A 25,101-nucleotide genomic window follows, 5' to 3' on the forward strand; every position below is an offset into this window, starting at 1 on the left:
TGGGCCTTGTGCTCCCATGTCTAGTGTATTATTTGGCCCTCGGCAGCCCTGGAGGCAAGTCAGCCTCCAGGAGCTCAGGTGCCCATTTTATAGATCTGGAAACTGAGGAACAGAGAGGGCGGACAACTCCCCGGCGGGCCCACATCCTGACCTGGCCCCATATGCCCTCCTGCCTCTGGAGGAAGGCCGCGGGGCACCAGCTTCCCCTACATCCTCGCAGCTGGTCCTGGGGCGTCTGCGACTGCGGGGGGTGACGGGCTCTCCCTCCCTCAGCCCTTCCCAGAGGCTACTGACCTGCCACTTGGAGGGGTCACCGCTTCAGCAGGGCCTCCGGGTCGGGCTGCGCCAGCCGGGAAGAGACACCAGACATCAGGGCTGGGGCCACTAGCGCAGGGGCGGCAGCTGGAATGGAGCAGCGGGAAGGCCGGTGACTTCCCAGGACCCCAGCCGCCTGGGACCTGGCCCGGCCGCCCCTCCCTGGGAGCAAACTGAGTGTCTGTCAGTAAGGGACCCGCTGAGGCAACCGAGGGGTCTGTGCCCTGGAACGTTCTAGGCAGTCACCACGAAACACACAAGTGAAGTCTAGGAGAAAGTAAGTGGGGGGATAGTACTTCAGGTGTGATATAATTTACGTGAACTAAAAAGAGACTTTAGATTGCAGGGTGTCATCCACATGCGGTGGGGTGGGAGCTTGAGGTCCTGTCACCACTAGATCGGGACACGCTTCTGCTGTGACCGCTGGAGACATTTAAGAACTAGAAAAGCGCAAATGAAGTAATAAGCAGCTAGTGTCCATGTGCCGAGTTTGCAGCTGCTACCTGACAGTATTTGCTCTGTCTTTTCTTTTTCTGGAAACACATCCTTCCGTTGTGACTACAAAGCCACAGAACCACCTCCTCTGCCCCCCAGGCAATAGCGGCGTCTTGAGGGTGGCGTGCATCTCCACTCTGCGCGTCCGTAGAACGTCTAGGGGTCTTTGGACCGTACTTGAAAACACTGCGTACCCCACCTCCTTCCATCCCATAAACGAAGAGACTGGAATGTAGGGAGAAGACAGGGTTTGCTCAGAATCTCAGAGCAATGGTGTAGCCACATCCTGGCCCCCAGGCCCGGGCTCTGGCCCCGTGGCCCCGATCCCGCATGGCTGTGAGTGGCTCCCAGGGAGCGTGAATGGGCTGGAGTTTCAGAGCCGGACTCAGCCTGGCCTCTCACACATAGACCCTGAAAGGCCAGGGCCAGGGCTGCCTTAGTTAATGTGAGATACAGCCTCCCCCAAGCCCCCCTGAGACTATAGAGGTCAGATTGTCTGGTGACCCTCTGGTCTTGTCTGGGGCCAGGACTAGGCCTTGTAACCTGGAAACATGCCCTTTTTAGAGAAAGATTATCAAGGTTTTCCAGATCCGCTGGGTAAGTGCCAAGGACATGGCCTTGCAGAGCGGTCACCTTGCCCCCCTCCAGCTGGAGTGTGCCCATTCACCTGCGTCACCGGGCAGTTATGAGTCCCATCGGCTCTGCCTCGAAGTGAGGACATGACACGTAGGAGCGAATGCAGCTCCAGACTCCGCTGCCGCCCCCTGGGAGTGGGGAGCCCGTCCTCCCAGAGGCCACTCCGCAGTCCCTGCACCACTGAATCGTCCTTCAGCACTGAGCCTGTGCCCAGGCCAGATGCCCCTCCTGCCACCTTCTGGGCTGGTTGGAGGCCAACCTGCGTGAGAGTCAGGGATTCTGGTCTGGGTGAGGGAACGACCCTCACGGCAAATGCCTGCAGGGCTCTCCTGGCCCACTGGTCCTCATGTGCAGACTCAGACTTGAGAAGAAGCCTGCTCGACGCTGTGGGAAAGCAGCTGGGCAGTACAGTTGCTGGACAAAGGTTCCAGTCACCGTTTCAGGAAAAAAACTAGCCGTCAGGCGGCCACAGCTCAAAGGCTGCACAAATACAGATCAAAGGATCCGTGCCCAGGTGTGTGTACCACCCCAGGGCTGCGGTGGGTGCCCAGGCCCCTGCTTCCTGGGCCGAGGGATTTCTTCTTTCTGTGTGTAAGTGCGTCTTAGTCTGATGGGGCTGCAAATACTGCACAGCAGGCGGCTTGAACCACAGGATCAATTTCCTCACCCTCCTGGGGGTGGCAGCCCTACGTGAGGACCTGCAGGGTTGGACTTGGGTGGCTCCTCCCCTGGCTTGCGGAGGCTTCATCCCCGCTGCGGCCTTTCCCCATGCATGCGCGCGCAGGGGAGGAATGGTCTCCCGCTCTTCTTATAGGGCCCATCCAATCCGGTTAAGACCGTATTTGACCTTAATTCCTAAAAGCCCTACCTGCAAATACAACTGGGGGTGTCAGGACTTCAACATATGACTTTTGGGGGGACAGTCCACAGCAGTGTGTGTGTTCCTCTAGGGCAGGGTCTGGGTCTGACTGAGGGGCACTGCCAGCCTGGAGCCAGGCCAGACCCCCCCCCCCCCGCCCATTATGGGCTCACAGTCGAAGTCGGAGAAGACGAGGACCCGGGCTTGGCTGCTGGCAGCTGCCCTCCAAACTCCAAGAGTAGGAAGACGAGGTGACTGAAAAGCATGCCACCGATGGTGTGACTTTGTTCTGGTGACAAAGATCAGAGCTGATCATGTGCAATAATCAGGCGGTTCTATAAACAGTCATGGAGCCATTAGGAAAGAGGATGCCATTAGGAAAGTCAGAATCACTTCCCCAGATGACAGATGGGTCAAGTGGATGCCACTTGCTCAGGACAGAGAAGACGTCAGTGTCGTCCCACACCAATCACGCTGTCTTGTGTGGCCCCCTCCTCTGTGGGAGCAATTGGCAGGCTTGTTAGGGGAGGCGATGGGTATCTGTTGGGAGATGAGTAAGATCATGATGACCGCCGGGTGGGACAGGCCTACTGGAGTTCGTGCGTAGGACTTATCTTCCAGACCTAAACAGCTCTGACCTCTAGGAAGCCCCCCAGAGCAAGGAGGCGGTATGAAGCGGCGCCATTCAGAGAGAAGAGAAGAGGACATTCCTGCCGAGAGAGTTCATCATCGTTGTGCCAGAAGCTGCCATGCCAGTTCGGCTGTGCCACTTTACCATATGCTGCTGATCTCCCCCGATCCCCTTAACTGCTGCGTGTGCACTTCCCCAGCCTCTGTTTGTTCTGCTCCCAGCAGCTCACACCTACAGGTTCCCAGAAGGCCGTCCCTGGGTCACTACAGCTGCTTCACCCATGGGTGCAGAGAGCTGGGAGAGCTGGGGAATTTATGTCACCCTTACCCTCAAGGACTCAGCCTATTCAGGTTGCAAAACATTCTAGAATTAGGAGATTCACTGTCAGGAAAGCATGTTTGGACAGATGGCCAAGGGTGGGACTGGACAGCCTTTTGCTAGTGCTGAAGAGACCGGATGTGTCATTCATCATCCCCTCAGCCATCTCAGCAGAAGCCAAAAGCAAATGAGATTATCCAGGGAGGATCTTTGGGGGACTCTCTGATCTAATGAGATGAACCCCCATGACATACATGGGTCATGCACCAAAGTCTGAGAATGTTACATCAGTAGAAACACTGTGCCTTGGCCTGAAAGGGACAGAGAAAGGGTGAGGTGAGAGAAGGCTGCTGGACTGTCCGAACTTCTACAGGCAGAAAACAGGTGGATAAAGCCAGTCAACCACAAAACCACTGAAGGGTGCCTCAGGTGGCAACGGATTTTGAAGATGTGATCAAGTCGAGAATCTTGAGGAGAGATCACCAGGGGTTCTCTGGCTGAGTACCAAACATGATCACATGATCACAGGTGTCCCAGTTAGAGTGTCCCCAGTAAGGGGAAGAGCAGACGGGGAATGTGATCACAGGAGCAGTGATGGTGTCGGGAGCCAGGGACCCGGCAGCCTCCAGAAGCGCAAAAGAGGCAGGGGATGGTCTCTGCTCAGGAGCTTCCAGAAGGGACTTGCTGACTGCTTGGACTTCTGCCCCTAAGGCTCACTCTGTTCTTCTGACCTCCAGACCCGCAAGAGAACACATGCAGGCTGTTTTAAGCCACTAAATCTGCGGCGATTTGTTGCATAAGCAACGGGAAGTCCCCTTTGGGTTTTAAGATGATGCCTTCCTGTGAATAACCCCTTTGATTCTGACCTTCAATCTGTAATGTACACAGGCTACTTTTGCTCGATTTCCCCAGGTTTGGAGAAATGCAAACACATCAGTCAAGGGCGACAAGAACACGGTGTCTGGCTATTAGATGAGAAACTGACTGGCAGGCTCTCAGAAAAATGTCCCTTCAAGGGGACTGGAAGCCACAGCGAGGGTGGGGCAGGTGTGCACAGCTTTGGCCATCGGTGCGGCCACGGAGCTGGGAGAGCAGGGGGAGACTGCGTGCAGCTGTGCCGAGTTCACGGGTGGTCTCGCTGAAGCTGCAGCATCAAGGACTGAGGCACTGACCCTGGTGGGGCGGGAGCTGTGGGTCCTTCTCCTCGCAGCCCCTGACCCACCAGTTCAAGCCACCAGATCTGTGAGTGTTCATGACACAGGTGTAGGTCTCTTTCCATTAAAATGTGTTATATTCAGTCCGTCCTTCCAAGCTAAAGGCTTATGGCTTTCTCCAGCAAGGAAACTTTTCTTCTGTTATTTTGATCATCATTTCTTCTATTCTTTTCTCACGTCCTGAAATTCCTATTCCAAATATAATTGAACTCTTAGACATGCCATGACTATTGTTGTTTGAGCAGCAATCACATTCATCCCAGTTTGTCTTCACCTCTTGGATAAGAGGATTTCTCTTTAATATTTCCAGGAAGCCTGAGAATATCAGGTACCTGACCCGCTCCTCCCGGAGGCCTGGGGTGCCAGGGGCCAGGTGGCGAGGGGCCGTGTAGCCCTCCCCAGCCTTGCAGTGGAGGGCAGGGCAGGAGCCACCACGTGGGGGCCGCCAGGAGGACGTCCTTGCCTGGGAAGAGAGGAAGGAGACCACGTCCAGGCTGGGACCAAGCAGGGGACAAATGGAGCAGAGCAGCTCTTCAATGTCAATGACATCAAAAAATGATTACTAAGTTAATGAGAAAATTCAGCTGCAGTTACAGACTGGGAAGTCACTGTGCTGAATACTCTGCACTGAAAGTTACAGGGAGAGATGAGTGACAGCTGCTTACTACCCTCGGGGGCAACTCATAACTCCCATCACCGAACAAAAAGAATTAAATGCAGCAAAACCAGGAGCCAACTGAGGCGGTTGTATAAACACCAAGAAGAAAATCCAGAAGATGAGATGAGTCGGGTTAGAAGCAGAAATGAATCACTTACAAGATGGAAAACCAAGAGAACGGGAAGGTTCTTCCACACAGTTTGAACCTGGACAAACCTCTGGCAGGTTTAATCTAGAAAAAGGGAAAAGGCAATTATGTCCCTTTAGGAAGGAGAAGGGGGATCTGAGCAGAGACACTAAGGATGAAAACCACGGAGGGGCGGCGCTATGGAACCCTCCTCCGGTACACGGGGGAAATTCAGCGATACTGGCATTTTCCAGGATGTGAATGGTCAAAACTGGCTCAGAATGTGCGGGAAGCCCACAGCAAACCATGCTCAGGAGGTGTTTGTCCCGAGCAGGGGCTTGGCCCGAGCTGGGCTGTGGTCCGGCAGCCAGACCAAGGCAAGTGCTCGGAGTGACCACAAGTCCTGAAGTCCTGCGGTGCGACACGGACTGCCCAGGCCCCCGGGCCATCCCCTCTTGTTCTGAGAGTGGGATTCCCTCCTGTTCCTCCAGATGGGGCGGCCCCTTGAGGCCAGGATGCCATGTCGCCTCGGAAGCTGCTGACCGCCCGTAAGTCCAGCCCCGGGGCTGCCGCACGGCATGTGGGTGGTCCGTCCAGGTGTGCCAGGGGCCCGGCTCCTCTGCTCACTCTCGCGTGTGCCCCTTTCCTGGGTGGCGGCCCGTCTCCAGGGTGGCTGGTCTTGGCCGGATCCCAGGACCCACCACTTCAGGGGTTTGAACCTTCCTCTCTCCAGCCCCTGAGCCTGATGCTTTTATCCCGTCACTGGTTTTATTTCAGGAGCTTCGCTGCTCTTCCCTCGTTCTGGGAGCGACGGCCTGTGGCTATTGACTGATGACCTTCCCTGCCTCTCTCCTGCATTCTCCAGCCCTTATGTCACTTAATTTAGGACACTTGAGTATTTACCCTTATCAATATACGTAAGTTTACCCTTCTACCAGCAATTCCAGTTTCTCTGCATCCTCACCAGCACTTCTAACCTTTCACATTTCAGCCATTCTAGTGATGTTCTGGTATATTGTACTCTTTATTTGCAGTTCCCTGGTTGAGATGAAAACCTTTTTATATGCTTTTTAGCTACTTGGATGTCCTCTGGGAAAGGCCTACCTGTCTTCTAAGCATTTTCTTATTGGGCTGTTCGCCTTTTCTTCTGATCTGTAGGCCTCGTACATTCTGGATAAGGTTCTTTCGCCCGATACAGGTATTGCAAACAACCTCTTCCAGTCAGTGTTTTCTCTCTTCATGTTCTTACCAGTGTCTTTAATGAACAGAAGTTCTAAATTTTAATGAAGTACAGTTAATCCTTTTTTCCTTTTATGGTTAATACTTTCTATATCCTATTTAAGAAATCTTTGCCTCTCCCAAGATTGTGAAGACTCCCTGTGCTCACTCCCGAGTTTTATGTTTTGGGTATGGTGTTGAGTAAGGTTCATTGCCCCCCAAATGAGTGCCTAGTTCCCCTGGCACCATTTAGTAAAAAGACAACCTTTTCTCCCACCGAACTGCCGTGGCACCTTTGTGGCAAATCAAGTGACCCACATATGTGGGTTAACGTGCTGATTTAAGGTATGTCCACAAATCCTTCCAAAAGGGGGAGGCCATGGACTGCCCTCGAAGCCAGGGGGGCCTCTGTGGCTGCCTCAGGGAATATAATTAGGCAGGAGGGATGCTCTGTGACTTTGGGGCTGTTAGAAGAGGTCCGGGTCTGCTGATAGTCCCGTGGGGACCCTGGCTGGGGAGCCCTGAGCCGCCCTGAGGCCACCATGAGTGCACAGGTCCTGGTGGTGGTGGTGGTGGGTCCCGGGGTGGGGGGGTCCCCGCAGCCCAGCTGCCTCTGTTTGACTGGCTCCCTACCGTTTACTGATTAGACTACTTTACGAATGTGAAACACAGCTGTAACTTACAGAAAGCGGATCGTGATGTGGATGAGTCTTGTCTTACAGAAACACAAAGAATTTGGTCTGGTAGGAAAGATCCCCCCACAGGCCACATCTTCATTGCACTGTGGGGCATTCATGATTTTCTCCAACAGCCTCCTTTCAGGGTGTGGGGAAGGTGAAGGTTCTTATAGCCTGGATTCTCCCCCGGCCCTGGTCGGCTTGCTCACTGCACACGTGTGGGCAGTGTGTTGTTACTGACTCTGTGTAAAGAGCTCCGCCCAGGGCTCCAGGCTGCTCTGGAGGGGTGGCGACAGAGACAGATGGCTGCGGGGTGGAGAGGCCTGGAGGCAGAGACCGGCTTGCTGCGTGCAGACTCGCTCTGAGTGGACGGGGTTCTAGTGACTGACCTGCCGCCGTGGAGATGAAGTTGGGTATAAACCCTTCCACCCCACGGACATTCCACTGTCATTTTTCAGTCTCACTGAATCAGGAGTGAACTTGCCCGGCACTGAAACCAGGACCCAGGGCCTGAAGACCCACTTTTCCCAGGTCCCTCTGAGCCTGCCTGACCACTGATGGGCCCTTCGTCAGCGAAATGAGTAGATCGCCGCTCCCTTTTATATGTTCACGGGAGACTCCTGATTTTATGTTTCTGAAAATCATATTTTGACACCTTCATTGCCAACAAGACAATTGGGAACAAGACAGCGTATCAAAATCGAAAGGCAGCCACACTGCAACTCTGGTACATAAAGATGTGATGTCTTCATTTTACCTGTAATTGAAGTGATCTTTTCCCAAGTTTACATTGTGTCTGACCTGGTGGTCTCAGCAGCCCCTGGGGCAGCAGCCAGGCCTTCCGGGTAAAGGCCCGAGGCTCTTCAGCCAGTCTTCTCCTCCCTGGTGCGAGCCTGTGTCTGACCAGGAGGATGGCCGTGTGGGCTGGGGTCCCGCGGCGCTGGCCCGGGTCGGGTTCCGAGGGTGAGACAGCGCCTCGCCGGCGCTGCGTGGCTGCAGGGGCTCGGAGCTCCCTCCGGGCTCTCTCCAGCGGCTCTCCAGGCCACCCGGGAACCCCAGGGCCTGGGAGGCTAGACCTCAGCCCTCACGTGGTCGCCACTTTTGACAAGCTGTGTTTTCGAAGAAATGTGTCCATTCCATCTAAGTGTCAAATCTACCGCATGACCTCGTGCCCAACTCTCTCTCTCTTTGTCTGTGGACGCCATTCATGCTGCCTTTTAGTTCCTATGCTGGTAACTGGCATTTTCTCCACCAGCTTATCAATCTCCTTAGTATTTCCAAAGAGCTAACTCTTGGCTTTGTGATGTGTTTGCTTTCTAGCTGACTTGTACCCTTACCTCCGCCTTCGTTTGCGTCATTTCTCTCTGTCCCCGGTTAGAAGCACACGCCTTGCGGTCAGGCCCCTCCCCTCTTCTACACGTTCTCCTCCAGCGTAAGAAAGCAGGTGCTTCCGCTGCAACCCACAAGCTCAAAATATTATCTCCTTTGTGTTGTGATTTCTTCCTTGATCCGTGGGCATCTAAAAGTGTGCTGCTTCATTTCCAAACATTTAGCCATTTTCCAGTTGTCTTCGTGGTGTTAATACCCAGTTTAACTCTGCTCTGGTGTCTGATCACTGCTTCTCTGCCAGTCCCGCCGTTTCCACAAGGGCTTTCTCAGCCCCTGGGGCGCGAGGACCCCCGTCCTCAGCGTCCCCTCCGCTCGCCCCCTGCACCTCGCCCCTCCACGTCTCGGCTGGAAGAGAATCGGGAGATGCACGTCTTGCACCTTTGCTCTTTTCTGCCATCCTGGGCCGTTTTTGTCCTACCTTTTCAAATGTCCCCTGGGTCACCTTCTTCCTGAATGCAGCTAGTATCTCATTGGAGAGGCGAGGCTCCCGGCCACGGGAGGAATTTATGAGCCAACTCCTCTAAACTGGTTTGGGATATGCTAAATAAAGAAGGAATGGGGGAGTTTGGAAAATCTCCTCTCCAGAAAACAGCCTGACTTGTGAGGCTATTCCTCTGCTGCATAATCGTATTTTTTGATTGTCAGGAGCTGATGACTGGGGCGCCCTCCTTGCTGCAAGCCTCCTGTGAATTTCTAACCTCCCAAGGCAGGCTGCCGCCCAGGATGAAGCAGGTGAAGGTCACGTACCCAGGCAGGGGAGAGAAAGCCCATTAATGTTTGAACTATTTCCCATCTTACAATAAGGAGAGGCCTGCGCACACTGACAGTAGCAGCTGCTCTCTGTGCACACATTTCATCTTTCCAAGTTTCCGTTTTGGGGCAGGGTTCTCACTGATGGTGTCCCTGACTGTTAACAATGGCGCTGCTGTGTTACCAAGTTAAGCAGGTTCATGAGGGTGTCCTGGCCTGAGGTGCCCAGACAGTGTGGGGCTCCTGTGGGACTGGGACACGGGGGTCCACACCAGTTCTGCGGAGCACCTCTGTGTTGGGAGGGGAGGACGTGGATGGGCGTGGGGAGAGCCAGCCTGTGGGAGTGGGCGGGATCCAGCCGTGACAGTGGGTGCCCAGAGATGCACAAGTGGCCAGCAGAGAGATGCCGAGGGCTGTGGGCAGGGCAGTGGCAGTGAGGACGAGCTGAGTGTGCAAGGCTGCTGGAGCAGGAGGCCAGCGCCCGGTGCTGCGTCCCCACCTCCTTGTCCCTGGCATCACAGAGGACCCATGAAGTCCCGTTATCCTAATGCCTTTGATCAGACCCTTGGCCAAAGAAGCTTCCAGGAAGCTGGGCTTGTGGTTTTAATTTGATAGCAATTTCGTTCGTAATGTTGTATAATTATTTGCCACTGACATTACCAGACGCAGGCAGAGAGCCTTTAGCAGATTGTTTAATGGAAAGAATCAATTTTTCCCTCCAAGTTGAGCTGTGCCCCCCGGCAAGCAAGGTGCAGCCAGCTCTCCTTGAGCCTCTTGCACGATGGCTCCTCGATGCCCAGGGACAGGCCCAGGCACCCCCACACTGTCCTGCTCTCTCTGTGCCTCTGCCCTCCAGGAGAAGCCCTGTGCCCCCCAAAAGCATGGGCAGGAAGTTGCCTCCAAGCCATTAGGCTCACTCAGGCCTCTGCGGTCACCTCCCCATTGGTTCAAATCCCGAAGCCCTTCCAGGCACGGGCAGCAGGTGCTTGTCCGGAGGAGAGCCGTGTGGTTAGGAGTTCAGGTCCTGGGATACAATGTCCGGGCTGGAGTCCTAGCCACCTGACGTAGCAGCTGTGTGACTTTGGACAGATGGTGTAACTTCCCCGAGTCGCAGTTTTCTTATCTTTAAAACAGGGCTAGTTTATCCCTGTCATAATAATAATAATTTCACAGTAGTCTCCCTGCATCTCTGAGAATAAATGAGGCTCTACATCCACAGTGCTTAGTATAGACCTGAAATAGAGTGGACACTCAACAAAAAACTGGTTCCATCCCTGGTGTCAGCCCCCCACGCTGGCTGCAGAAGTGCAAGATGCTCCTGTCTTCAGCCTGCCAAGGCCACCTGGCTCTCCATGGTGGCTTCTGGAATACAGCCAACCACACAAGCAATCACCTGGTACCATCTGATAGGGCGACGTCCCACAGTGACCAAATTCTCCAAGGAACTTTGCACTCCACCCGCAGGGGGATCGGAGGGCCGGGGGCTGTGCCTGCTGGCACCCAGGGCCCAGGATAGCTATTCAAACCTGCTGCCCCCACAGTGACTCAGGTCAACTGGGCGAACTGTAAGTCTCCCTCCCACTGTCCCGGGGTGACTGAGCTCCCTGGAATCAATGGCCCCTTGGAGGCAGACAGCTGAGGGCTGTGCACATCCAAGCCGTGGGACTCTGCATATGAGGACGTCCCTCAGGGCCTGGTGCACCCTTGTGGGCAGCTGTTGGCCTCAGAATGCACAGGGCTTGCCCAGGGGCTCCGTAAGTGCTCAGGAGTGGAGTCGCCATCCCAGGCCTGTGCCTACATCCGCCACCCCCACCACTGGTGGGAGCGTCTCGGAGAACAGGAGCGAATCTGCTGTGGAGAAGCTCAATGACCTTGAACAGGTCACCAAGCCTGCTGTCCCCACCAGGAAGACAAGCAGGTTGTCTTGGGGGACTCAGTCCTCATGTGCAGGGCACTGTGTAGAAATCAGAAAAGAGCACCTGCCCTCTACCTTCAGTGTGTTACAGACTTCTTTGGGGAGGTTTGGAGACAAGAAGTGATTATGGAAACGTGACATTTTGGAGGCTCTCCTATGAGACCAGGGTATTTGGGTGAAGGTCGGGAAATAGTCACTAAAATAAATAAATCACCAAGCTGTTTTTCAAGCCAAGCAGTGCGCTACTTAGGTGGGGGCAGGGCCAGGGGAGGTGAGCCGCCTCTTGTGCGTAACGCCTAGAGATGGGGCCACATAACTGTGCCCTCCGAGGGGACTGTGCGACCACCACTGCCTTGCAGGACTGCAGCATCAATGGCCCACCATCCAGAACCCCGCAGCACGGGCTCTCTCAGACCAGTTCTGGACACAGACCCGCCTCCCGGTCCAGCAGGCACAGTGGGATACCGAGAGCAGTGGGTTTGAGTAGTGGCTCTGGGCCTTAGTGGCCGTGTGCTCTGGGAAGGTTGCATAACCTCTCTGTGCCTGGCAGCAACAGTTCTTCCCCTGCCGCCAGGAGGTGGAGAGGAGGCGGGAGGCTCCGGCACTAGTCCAGCTAGCAGGCCCCAGGCTCCTCTCCCCACTGGTCATGCAGGGGAGGAGCAGTGCAGGGCCTCTGTGCCCCATGGGTGTGTCCCGTGAGCTCAGCCCCAGGTGCTGCCCAGGACCCACTAAGAACCTGGGCAGCAGAAGCCTGGAGGACGGGATTCTCTCTCCAGATCCAGGAGCACACCTCAAGGTGAGCCGGGGAACAGATGCGGACTGCGCCCCGTGATCCAGGGCCAGGGCACACACGAGCACCCAGTGGAGAGCTGGGCAGGCTGCCTGACTGCCCCGGCTGTGTCTCGGGATGAGCCAGCCTGGAGCAGCTCGCCTGTGTGCCCAGCTGTGGGCTCGGCTGGCTGGGAGTGGTGGGCGGGCGTGCAGCCCGATGTCATGCTGGGGGCCGCAGGGTGACCAACCTGCTCCGAGGCTGGTCTTGCTGGCAGGATGCCTTCACAGGGGTGCCCCGGGCGTTGCTCCCAGCTCCACGAGGCCCCCAGTCATTCTGTGGGCCCAGAGCCCAGCCTAGCCTCTCCCTCTCTGCAGGCCAGCGCCAGGCCCTGCCCCTTCCATGCTGGTGGCCTGTGGCAAAGTGCGCAGCCCTGCTGAGTGGCAGCTTGTTGTCTGCAAAACGGGCATAGCAGCTTCACCCCCACGTGGGGTGGAGGTGGGGCCCAGAAGTGACAGGTGTGAAGCATGGGAGGGTGTCCATGGTGGCCCTCAGCCGGTTTCTGCTCAGCCTCGCCTCTGTCCCGCATCCTGGGAGTGGTGGTACCCAGCAAAGTGCCAGGCCTGGAGTCCTGGAAGCGAAGTGGCGCTGCCCAGTGCTGGGGTCCAGAGGTATGAGACCAGGCACGGGCAGGTCAGGTGAGGGCCCGCTCCAGGTGCAGGCTTCTGGCTGTGCCCCAGGTCAGGGAGCAGCCCTGTGCCAGAACCGTTCTGGATGAGGGCACCAGTCCCACCCAGAAGCCTCGCCCCTTAGACCCATCACCCCCCAACGCCAACACCATGGGGTGAAGCCCTGTAGGTTCACATTCTTACACACTCACTGAAATGCGGTGGATGAAGCAGGCGATGGCCCGTGTAAGAAACCCCTCCATCCCGGCCCCTTGGGATACCCCACGACGCAGCCCCGTCCACGACTCTGAATTAGCAGCATCGCTAATCCAGCCCCCAGGTGGAATCTGGCCCACTGCCCTTTCTTGTGTGGCCCACAAGATAAGAATGGTTTCTGCATTTTTAAATAGCTGAGAAAACACAATTGCTGACCTTATGCACCTGAAATTAGTGAGATTCCAACTACAGCATCCCTGGCAGTTTTGCTGGCACCAGCCTCGCGGGTACCTCACCTAATTATGGCTGCTTGTGCTTGATGGGGCAGAGTGCGGCGGCTGCCTCTGATACCACATGGCCCACAAAGCTTGAAATATGTACCATGCAACCCGTATTCAAAGAGTGTGCTGACCTCTGCGTTAGAGGTTCTGAGAGATCTGGCTTGACTGTCTTAAACAGTGTGTCACAGACGCACCTGGCATGTCTTTATTCCAAGTAGCCGCATTCCCACTGTGAGCGGTCAGTGACAGTGTTTGCTGGGTTCTCCTGGCCTTCGCTTCTGTCTCCCACACCCTGGCCAGAGGCTCTGCCTTCTAAAGCCCTTCCTGGCCAGCTTCTTTTCCCGGTCCTTCCAAAACGCCAGTCTTCAGTGCCCCATCCATTCCGTGTTGCCTTCCTAAGGAGGGCTGCATAAACTTTAGTTCTCATAAAACTTGGGTCTGCTGTCCGCCTCCCCAGGGTGGACCAAATTCCCTTTCTGTAGCCTGTCTTGTTCGTCTGGCAGACCCAGATGGGGACGTGGCTTAGATGCTACACTAACCTGATCCGAGGAACCACACTACCTGGTAAACTGAACAGTCCATTCAGCTCATGGCTGGTCACCTGCCAACACCCCGTCCCACCAGATAATAAGCTCTCAGCAGTTCCTAATCACGGGGACAAGTGAAACGTCTCTCCACGAAGGCTCCCCTCTGCAAGTCCCGAGAACTTTCCAGACATCTGTTAGGGGAACAGGAATTTAGAAGCTAATTTATTTCACTGATTCACTGAAAAGAGCTCTTTAAAATGCATCTATTTATTGGAGACACTTTGTACAAGATATAAAAATCAGAAGCAAATGTCACATTTAAGTGAAAATAAATCTGGTGAATAAAAGCTCCAGCAGCCGCTAACAAGGGGCATCGTTTTCTTTTCAGCAACAGTGTGCCCCTAAACCAAGGCACCCAGACAACCCTGCACGGGGGGTCGGCCCAAGAAGAGCCTGGCTTCTTCGCCTTGCGGTGCAGGCCCCATGGGGACCCTGCTGGGGACACAAGCTCTGCGGGTGAAACGTGCTGGACGATGGCCAAGACCAGTTGCTGCGCCTGGAACCCGTCAGCAAGGCCTTGGGAGGGGAGTCACGGTACCCGCTCCAGAAAAGGAAACTGAGGCAATGCCGGCCAACAGCGCCTCAAGATGGGGCTGATGGCCCCCAGGTGTGGCCTGGCCCATGCTCGGGCAGGAGGAGCCCTGCAGGTATGGCGTTTGAGAAGGCTTCTCACCAAGAGAAGCTCCTCCAGCTCTGGGGGAAGGAGCGGGTCTGGGCAGGGAGGCGGCTGGAAAGGTGTTCCTGTTGTCGGCGGGCAGATTCCCAAGGCACTGGCGCTCTGGGCGGGCCTGCCTGCCCCCGGCCCCCGTCCTGCCTCCTGCGGCTCCCTAAGGTTTTAGCCCAGCCCTCTCCAGTCACTGATGTCACCTGCCCGCCTCTGTAGACTGACATCCCGGGCAGGGGCCACTTAACAGAAGCAGAACGTTCGGTCTGTTACGCAGGGAGGCCACCGCCCTGGACCTGTGCAAGCTTCGATCTGCGCCGACATGAGCTGCAGCTTCCGCCCGCCGATCCCCGGACTCTGTCCGGCCGCCTCCTCTTCCCTGGGAAGGAGGCTGCGCGAGGCGCGTTGGCCCAGGTCCCTCGACCTGCCACCCAGAGTAGACGCTGGTCAGCAGAGCCAGCAGGGCCTGGCTTTGGGAGCCTCTGTGGCCTGATGCTCGGGGCTGCTGTAAGCTGTCCCAGCTTGGTAACTGCACAGATTTCTGCAAGGTGTGGTGAAATGTCCACGTCAGGCAGTCTGCTCCAGTGGGCACCACGACACTTTACCACCCAGGGAACCCCCTTTGCCCACTGCCAACAACTTTTGTCTTTCCTTTGCTGCAAAATCCCAGATGCAAAACCATGTCCTTCCTTGGCCCCCATGGGTAAATAACGCCTCCACCTGACAGCCAGTGGAGGAGGGAGAGAGCAAACTGAGCTTAGGTGACCAGTCACTAGGGGGTGGCCGAGGTGAGTCCCCGTGCCTCCCCATGAAAATGGGGCAGTGACACCCATCCCTCAGGCTGACGGCTTAGAAAGAGCAACACACGTGGAGGAGGGTCGTGCACGTGGCAAGAGCGGTGTTGTCAGCTCCCGGGGGTCCGCAGTGGTGTGGCAGGAGTTCAGTGCTCTGGGTCATCGGCAGAGTGAGAACTGGGTCCCTGCTGGAGCCCACCGCGTGCGTGGGGCTCAGCCGTCCCTGTCCACTGTCCCTCCTCCAGACCTCGCATCTATGCAGGGACCACCACTCCGTGTCCGGCTGAATTTCACATGCCAGTCACCAAGGGTGTGGGGAGTGGGAAGATCAATCCACCCCTTATTATTAATTACCTCCTTTGTTTGGAGTCCTTGAAAGCTGTGGCTTGTTTTCTGCTGAGCGTAAAGCAACGCTAATGCTTTCCTTCTTCTGAGCCCAGCAAGCGAGAGCCAGATGAGCAGATGAGGCCTGAGAATTTATGTGCAAAGCACCGTGTTCAGGGCCGTGGGGGATGCACTGGTGAAAGACAGCTCGAGATTAATAGATGCTAAGCCCGGCTGTTTATCTTTCTTGATAAACTGAACCATAAGGAGAAGCAGCCTGGCACAGGGCTGACTGTGGGAGGCTGGGCTGGTAGCTGTCTACTCCTCAGGTGAGACAAGGGTGGGCAGAGCCAGACCCTGTTCTCCCAGGAGGACACGCAGCCTATTAAGGGAAAAGTAGAGGACCAGCCTTGCTGAAGGTCAGGTAGGCTCTCTCTCGGGTCTCTGCACAAGGGCTCCCAACACAGAGGGATGCAGATGGACCGGTCAGCAAGGACTGGTGTGCAGAGTTCTGGCTGTAAGAGAGCATCTGCCGCACACACCGCCCGCTGCGATTATGGGGCAGGGACACAGTGTCTGGGGATCACGATTCTGGGGTTTCCTAGTGATGCTGACGTTGCTAGTCCGGAAGCCCTGGGGGCTGGATCCCCCCACAGAGAGGGGCAAGTTCGGCTCCGATATTGTTGGGCACCTACACCTGCCTCACCTGTATTCCAACAGCCTCCACAGAGCGGGGGGAGCCTCGGGGTCGACAGTAGGGACCAGAGCTGGCCCTTGGTTTTGAATCTCACCCCATATTCCATTTATTGGCAAATTATTTAACCTCTCTGTGCCTCAGTTTCCTCAAACGGGTGGTGGTCAGAGCAGCCTCACAGAGCCATTGTGGGGACAGGGGGTGGGGGCCGAGGGGGCACTGAGGACAGTGTGGCTCAGGGACGATTGCTGACAGCTGCCATTGCTCTCTGCAGTCTGGGGGAGTCAGGCCGCGTGCACGAGACTCTCCAAGGCCCTGACCCCTAACCCCAACCAGCCTCAGGTCTGCTGTCTCAAGACTATAGTTAACACTGTTCCTGGAGAGAATATTCTGGTTATTTGTTCAAAAACAACTGTCGGTGCTTTTGCTCATGAATCTGAAGGCTGGGCTCAGCTGGGTGGTTCTTGCCTGGAGTTCTGCCGCGGGGCTGGGTCCCCTGGACGCCTGCTTCAGTCCATGCCTGGTGTCCAGGCTGGAAGTCACACCACAAGGTGGGAGCAGCCGGGGAATCCCGCACGTGGCTCTCTCCGGTGGGCTGTCCACGTGCTGGCTGACAACTTGCCTGGTGGCTCTGGGTCACAGAGGGAGTGTCCCAGGAAGACCAGCATCGGTGTGTGGCCTCTTCTGCCCCAGCCTGGCAAGCCATGAACAGTCCCTCATTTTACTCTTTGGAGCAGCCACAGCCGCCCGCCGGCTACAAGGCGTGGGCCGTGGACCACCCCGTGATGGGGTGAGTGCCTGAACCCGTGGGCTCGCCTGACAGCCACCCGGAGCTCTGTTCATTGTGCCCCAGGTCCTCTGCCACCGCACTGTCCAGCCGGAGGTGCCTGGTGCCTGGCTCAGCCGCTCAAATCCTGCCTCCCGCCCGAAGCCCCCATCAAAGTCAGTCCCCCAGGACATTTCCTCACCCCCTCACTGAGCCCCATGGCTTCCTGGGGTCATGACCACCATTTACCACGTGTCATTCTCACACATTCTAACGATGTGAACAAGCAAACAGACAATATCACCAAAATGGCACGTATGGGGGAGAAGCCAGAGGCGCCATAAAGACGGTGGTTACCTGCCGGGAGCCACCAGATGCTGCTGCTTTTGTGTTTTTTGCTTTTTCCGAGAACATCTACAAAGTACATGTATAATTTGAATAATCAGGAAAATATCTTTTCAGAAAAAGTGCATTTAGAAATAAATGGTGAACCTTTTCTGTCCTGGATCCCAAGGACTTGGCTGTTAAGCTATTAAAATCTTTGTTGTCTGTAATTCCAAAGTTCTCTCCACACAAAGTGGAAAAAATACCCTAAGCAGATGGAAAGACTTCCTGATGTATAGGCAGAAACTGGAGCTGTTGGACCTTCCGGGACTTTCCGGTGCTGGTGCGATGGCGACCGAGGCTTTGCGGCCCGGACAGTGGAGCTGTGGCTGCAGGCTGTCTTCACAGCCAGGCTGAGCGTGACTTCTGTGGGAACCGGAAATCGTGAAGCGCCCTGTGTGAAGCCTGCGGCGGGGGCCAGTGCGTGTCTAGGTCTAGCAGGACAAAGAGGACATTCGTGCTTCCGCCCAGATGGAACAAGCCTGGACGTGGAGCAACGCATCATTTACAGCAAGTGCGCGCCCACCTGTGCTGCCACAGACCTCAGCCTCTGGCGGTCACCGTGCGGTGCCAGCCCCGTGCTGGACACTCCGGTTCAGGGGCTCTGACTGGGCCCTGTGAGGGCACCTCACCATGAGCCTTGTGGGCGATTCTGCACTCCTATAGTGAGGGGTACGTTCTTCCGGTCAGATTCAGATCCCACGCACGTGGCTCCAGACCTGCTGGGTGACAAGCAGGTGCTCCCTGGTTTCCCACATTCCCCGTAGACTCTTCTGGACCTTAGAAGTTAGGGTTCAAATCTCCACTTCCCAGCAAGGAACCGGTGGCTCGGAGCAGGAGGTGACCTGTCAGTGGTCACACAGCTGGCAGTGGTTGAGTCGTGATTTGGAGCCAGGTCAGGGGAATCTGACAGCCACAGGCCCTCACGCTCACGCTGGAAGACTGTCTCCAAGGTTCCGTAAGTTGTGAGGCCAGCTGCCCGGTCACTCTCCTCACCACCCTGGCCCCCTCCTGGCCACATGCCACCTATAGGAAGCCTTTTCCTTAAACTGTCCCTCATCTCCCACCGCCTCTATTTCTACGATGCCTCTAAGAGGGGTACCTTCTATCTTGTGAGCATTCGAAAGGCTCCGTCCTTGGCGTCCCAGGTGGGGAGCACCTGCTCTGAACAGGGGTGAGGTGGTAAGAGGGGAAATCGGTTCCAGATGGTGGTCAGACCCTTGAAATCATGCAAATCCATCCTCCCCACAGTAGCATAGCTATTTTATCCAAGGAGTATATTCTCAGAAATGAGAGAAAATGCTGACTAAGAGGCAGATTTTAGGAGAGTTAGATTTCACTGGGCATGTGTATCGATCAACAATAATGTCCTCTCTCGCTTGGAGTGGTGGCCCCTGGGGAGAGGGACGGTTTTCAAAGCTCCGTCTGCCGGACGAGCGACACAATGTTTCTCTCTTCCAGGACAGCCTGGCGGGTCGCAGCAGAGTGAGCACTCCCGTCGTGGTGAGTTTGGGGCATGCTCGCTTACAGGAGAGGCGCGGGAAGAGGTGAAGGGCAGCACCTGGCCCCTGTGGCTTAGAACTCGGCGTCCCACGGTCTGCAGTGCCCAGCTAGAGGTTCGGGAGCCATCCAGGCGGCGGCTGCGAAGGGCTCTGGGGCCCGGCTCAGGCTCTGCAGGAACGGAGGCCATGACTGATTGGCGGTGTCTGCTCTGGGCAAGGGAGGGAGGGGGCCTTCTGGAGCACAGGGAGCGCCGTGGGGCCAGGAGAGGCCAATGTGGGGCTGGACACAGCGATGAAGGCCATAAAGGCCGGGCCCTTGCTGCCTATCTGACACCAACAGGGTGGCAAGTCATGGTGGCTGCCACCTCTGGTTGGCTCACAGTGGCCGCCTGAGCAAGAAAATTCAGACCCATGGGAAGAAGACCGTGCTTCAGCCCCTGAGGTCTGCCCCAGGCCCGATCACAGGAGCAGGCGGCCTGGCTCCCCGTCTCCTGAGCCTGCCGGGTGCCCAGGGTTCCCTCCTAGCACAGCAGCCCAAGGACAGGGGGTGAAATGTTCTGGAGGCCCGTGGGGGCCAAGGCCCCCGGAGGCAGATCTTTGTAGAGGAAGGCTACAGATGGCCCAGGGCCCGGCCTCCCTACCTTGGCGTGCAGGCCACTGAGGGCCCGGGAGGGGCCCAGGACACCAGGGCACTTTGTCCCAGAGTGGGGGTGGGGGTGGGCTCCATGTTATGTTGAAGATGCATTAGGGAGGAGAATGACAATTTTTTTATTAAGAAATTAAAAGAAATCCATAAAAACAGAGTGTAACCTGCACACTGAATAGGAAGGGGATGCCTCGGGACCATTTCCTGAGAACGCAGAGTCACATCTGCTCTCCTGTCATGAGTGGATCCCAGCGGGAAGGTCGGAGAAGCTCCGACCCGAGTGGGAACGTGCCATTTCTTTTCATTCCTGTCTCCTCTTCCCTCGCCGTCTGAAAGGGGAAAACTGGAAGGCCCAGGTAGCCATGTGGCCCTCAAAAGCGGGCCAGGAAGGCACCTGCCTGTTTGAGACTTGCCCTTGAGCGTGGGTGAAAGCGGTCCTGGGCTGGCTGGGCAGGGGCCAAGGGGCCGGAGGCCAAAGCTGTGGCATGTGTGGGTAGCCCACGTGGGAAGCCCTGCTGTGCCACAGGGCCTCCTAGAAGCTGTGGCTCAAGGGTAAGTGGCGGGCTGGGGATCTGGGATTAGGGCTCCAGCTGGAAGGGTTTGAAGCATCACTGTCCCTGGGGGTGCAGAGGGGCAGCTACGGGAATGTCCAGCCGTTGGGCACGAGGTCAGAACACACTATGGTAACTGACTGAGCACCGACGTCCATGTGCATAGGGGGGCAGACGAACACAGGAGAAGGTTCACAGAGTTCACTTGTAAGACACCCACTATGTGCCGGGCTCTTTCATGTACACTGTCAGCTCTGATTCCCACAGCAGCCCAGCAGAAAAGGCAATAGTTTCTCGAGTTTACAAATGGGGACACTGAGTCTCAGAACGAGTTGGGAGCTTCCATGCAGTAACCGATTGTGGTTAAACATACAGAGACTAAACATACAGGGGCCACTCCTAGGCCCAAACCGGCACCATCTCGTTCAGTTTCATCCCCACACAGCGGAACTGGGATGTTTTCTTTGGAGCAACCTCGTGTGGTAGTACAGTAAAGAGAAGGGCGTAGGTTGCTAAGTCACATGATCCGGCTGGGACTACCAGCCCTCCTACCTGAGTTCACCCTGGGTGGCTGAGGGTGCTTCTTTGCTCAGACCTTTCCTCATCAGGAAAATGGGGATAAAAATAGTTTCTCTGGAAATTAGATGACAACATATATGAAAAATGCTTAGCTTGTATATTAATGATACTTGAATCAAAAAAATGCTCAGCGTATAGTAAGTGCTCAGCGAATGGAGCTGACGCTGAAGCACTGGCTCTCCTGGGGTTTCAGAAATGAGGGAGCTGGAGCTGGGAAAGGCAGCCTGCTTAAGGCCAGCTGGCCGGGGCAGCGCCAGGACTAAACGCTGATCCGTGGGCTGTGAAAGTCAGGGTTCTCTCCCCCGTGTACACAAGGTGACTGACTTCACAGGGCTTAGCCTGAGGGGTCCAGAAACGCGTACATTCCCACGTGCCGGCTCTTTGACCGTAGGAAGTGCATAATGCACTTTAGGAATATTTTCTTAAAAACAAAATATTTTAAAATGTCACACTTAATATTGTAATGTGAACTACAATTATCTAAAAAGCTCACAGACATGCACCGGTTCCAGAGCCTTCAATGCCAAAATTCAGAGCCATTATGTATAGTCGTCCTCCACTTGAGAACTTATTAGAAGCATTAACCTGAGTCTTGGAACCTTGTCAGTGTTATAAACACTGTTCTTTCTGTTGTGGCTGGCAGGATAATTAAAGGACATTTTCCTTGAGGCCATTTTATTTTCCACTCAAATCATGGAAATAGCATTGAATTTGAACGATGCTACACACAGATCAGCTTAGGACTCAGATTTCAAGCATGTCCCGGTAGTGTAAATATTTGTTGGAGGAAGATTAACCAGCAGGCAGTATATTCAGAATGGCTGCCTCTTTCATTAACTCAGTAAGAAAATAAGCCAGAAAGATGCGGAGCTCTCTAAATCACAATTTACAGAACATCTAGTTGAACTATTTTTTTTCCAGACTAATTAAGATTCGTACTATATTTTTAAAAAACCCTTTATTCCACAATAACCTTGTTTTTTTAAAAAATTCACATCTTATCTAATGACCAGAAATTTGCTAGAATTTTCCAAACTTATTTGAGTTCAGAGATAGATCAGACTTCACCCATTCATTAGTTGCATGTTGTTCAAGAATATTAAATACAACTGGAAAAAGTGATTGGGAAATGAATCATTTAGAACAAGCATATATTAATGCAAAGATTATAAAATAAATGAACAGCTTACCCACAAATTCTCTCTGGATCAGGGGGAGGGAGGTCACTGGTTTGAGGACAATTTTCCAAAGGTAAGTTTTGCCTGCACAGTTTCCCCTTCACTGTGTCCACAAAGCTGGTGGTAGGCTGAGCCATCCTCGAAATGCAGCCCTAATCCAAATCCAAATGCCTCTGGCATTGCATGTTGGGCTTCATGGTGTCCCAACCTGCCTGTAGGTTTTCAAGGACCACAGCTCAGCCTATGACAGTTCCTCTCCAGAGGTGGCTTAAGGAGGGAGGGATGAGTCTGGGACTTGAATTAGGCGACCCCTAATCACCGAATACATATTTTTTGTATAAGAGTAAGATGGGTCACTGTGTCCCCCAGATACTCTGATCCTCCGGTTGGAATCCGGAGACGCTCCGGCAACCCGCTGAGGCAGAACCAACCAGAACAGAGCCTCTGCCAGGGAGACGCTGCCTGGGACCTCACTTATGGGTCCACAGCCCCCTGTGCCCTGACAGAGCATGCAGGGAGGGGCATCGCTGGGCCTTCCTGACAGTCTTTCCTTTCCAGAACTTTCCCTGTGGGCAACAGACACTCTTACGAGCACTCAGTTCCCTGACACATTCCCCACAACGTCACCGGGTCCACCGTCCGCCCGCATCGCCACCAGGTCCATCTCCGCGTCCGCACTGACCGGGAAATGCCTGAAGGTCAGTATCAGGCTTTTCGCTGCAGATGAGGACAAAACCCCGAGGAGACGTGGCGTTTTGAAAAGGCCGCCGCCAACAGAACTTTCCCCAGAAGTTACATCCATTGTGACCTTCGTCAGCTACCCTGAGAAGATCTGTTCAGGGTCATGTCAGCTGCCGTAAGGGACGCATTTCAGGCACTGGGCTCGACCGCAGGAATCTCTCACTTTGAGTCACGCTCCTCAAACCCCTGGATGGCAGAGGGGCCGGGGCGGCGCGGGGCAGGGACATGCCGGACCCGCCAGCGCGTTCCTGCGGGTCTTAGGGGCGACCCCGCAGCCGCCCGGGGCTGCAGCGGCGCCGGCCCTCGACCCCCGCCCACCGAGGCGCGCCCCGGGCGCAGCGCCGCCAGCCGGGGTCCCGGCCCGATGGCCAGGCGGGCGCGCTCGCGGCGGGTCCGGCCGATCTCGGCGGGCAGACCCTCCCCGCGGCCGGCCCCGCCGCGCCCACCCGGCTGCCCCCCGGCCCCTAGCGGGGGGGGCGCCCGCGGGGCCCCGCAGTGCCTACCTGGCGAGGCTCGTCCCGTGCGCTCGGGGCCCTGGCCCGGCCGCCGCGCTCGCTGGCCGCGTCCCGGCGCCGGGGGCGCGGAGCTGGGGGTGCAGGGGGCGCGCGGAGCCCGGGGCCTCGCGGGGCGGGGCGCGGGGCGGGGGCCGCTCCGGCTGCGGCCGAGTCAGCGCCCCGGAGGCGCGCGGGAGCCGGGCCGGGGCGCGGGGCGCGGGGCGCAGCGGCGGCTGGACGCCCGCAGGCGGAAGCGCCGCGGAAACTTCAGCCCCCGGCCGCGGGCCTGCAGGCGCGCGCCCGCCGGGCTGTCGGACCTCTTCCAGCAGCCGCGCCTGCGGACCCTCCTTCCCGGAGCCCTGCGGCCGCGCCCGCCCGCGGGAGGCTTCGCCGGGCCAGCGCTGCCCCTGAAGTTGGCGGCCGCGGGCGGCTGGCCTGGGAAGGCTGCTGACCGCGATTAGACAGACACGGAAGAAAGGTGCCAAAACACCAGAGTTGCGCCTTTGCAAAACCAAAGCAAACAAACAATTTTTGGGGTCTTTTTTAAAATCGTAAAGCAAGAGAAAAAGCAACGACTATTTGCAGCCGACGTGATGGTCTAGTTGAAAAATCCAAACGGAAGCTTGAGTGAAACTTCAGCCCTTTCTAATGCACAGGTTACAGTAAAGACGCCAAATTCAGGGTCAGACACGTAAACGGAAAATGCCATCCTCGCTCACAGCAAAACCACACGTACAGAAATATCAGCTTATCAGGGAATATGTTTTACTTTACACAAAACTTCTAGTCTCTCCTGGGGAACTAAAGAAAACTTGAATGCATTAAGAAACATCCTTCTTGGACAAGGAGAGGTGAACGCTGTAAGCTTATCACATCCTCTGTATCTGTGAATTCCATATGATCTCCGTCAGATTCCAAGCAGAATTTTCTTTTAACTTGACACAATGATTCCAGGTCTCCTGTGGGAGAACAGAGTGAGAACAAACAATAAAATGTTGACAAAATGTCGGGAACCTCGCCCTGCTGCATTGAAATGAAAGGACACAGCAGAAATGAGTAAAATGCGACATAGAGGGCTGGTGCTCTGAGGACACGCTTTACGGGTGCTCTTGCATTTTGTGGCCTCAGAGCCCACACTCATATTGCTGTCACTTTCAGATAAGGACATGCAGGCCCCGTATGATAATTATCACAGTCAAAGTCACAGGCTAGAAGTGGGGGACCAGGGATTTGATCAGGCATTCTGTCTCCAGAGGGTATGCATCTGTGCTTAAAGCTGCTGCCAAACAACATTGCCCTTTTCACAAAGCAACAGTGATTAAAACAGCATGTTACCAGTTCAGTTCAATGACTGTTCAATGGAGTAGGACAGAGAGCCCCAAATTAGAAGTACGTGAGAAATTGTGTTGTTTAAGGGGACACTTGAATTTGATAGAAGAGATGGATTTTTCCAGAAATGATGTCGGAATAACTGGACAGTAACTGGTGGGAGCTGATTTTCTACCTTGTTCCCTAGACCAAAATAAATTACAAATCCATCCAATAGTGAATGTAAATAAGTGAAGCCAGCTAATAATTAAATGAATATGTAGGTGAATTGTCATAAGCCTAGGACTGTGAAAGCCTTTCTAAATATATCACCAAACCATGAAGTAAAAGAGGTGATAGAGATGATTATTAAAAACCCAGATACCTTATTTAAAAAGACACCAGAAAGAAAGTTAAAAGTAAGTGGTAAATTGGAAAAAATAATTGCTGGATGTATGGCATGGGAGTGCCAGATTTAACCGACAGAAGTACAAACAATCCAGTTAAATTTGAATTTCAGGTAGACCACAAATAATCCTTCATTGTGAGTATGTGCCGTTCATTGTTTATCTGAAAGTCAAATTTAATTGGATGCCCTCTGTATTTCGGCTGGTGCCTCGATATTACAGCCACGTTTTCATGTACATAATTTACAAAGAACTCTTATAATCATCATAAAAAAAGATGATCACCCCACTAGAACAGAGAGTAAAAGAGGCAATTCACAAAAAAATAAATGAAAATGTCCAATAA

At 55.1% G+C, this 25,101-nt stretch overlaps 1 protein-coding gene and 1 long non-coding RNA gene across 2 annotated transcripts in view; one reads left to right on the top strand and one right to left on the bottom strand.

The window, feature by feature from the left end:
• The window catches only part of CTXND1 (cortexin domain containing 1), a 31,321-nt gene extending 8,159 nt beyond the window's left edge, over positions 1–23,162 (bottom strand). The window contains exons 1-2 of the mRNA XM_037013570.2: positions 23,050–23,162; positions 295–402 (exon numbers count right to left, since the gene is read on the bottom strand). The gene's annotated coding sequence lies outside the window, so the exon portion shown is untranslated. The remainder of the gene's footprint in view (positions 1–294; positions 403–23,049) is intronic.
• Positions 11,868–19,545, top strand: LOC118971562 (uncharacterized). The gene is made up of 3 exons (XR_012127179.1): positions 11,868–11,998; positions 14,052–14,370; positions 18,811–19,545. It is a non-coding gene; the product is annotated as an uncharacterized lncRNA (long non-coding RNA).
• Positions 23,163–25,101: the final 1,939 nt, after the last annotated feature.

This window comes from Manis javanica, chromosome 18, assembly GCF_040802235.1.
Source record: "Manis javanica isolate MJ-LG chromosome 18, MJ_LKY, whole genome shotgun sequence".
In the NCBI taxonomy this organism is placed as follows: domain Eukaryota; kingdom Metazoa; phylum Chordata; class Mammalia; order Pholidota; family Manidae; genus Manis; species Manis javanica.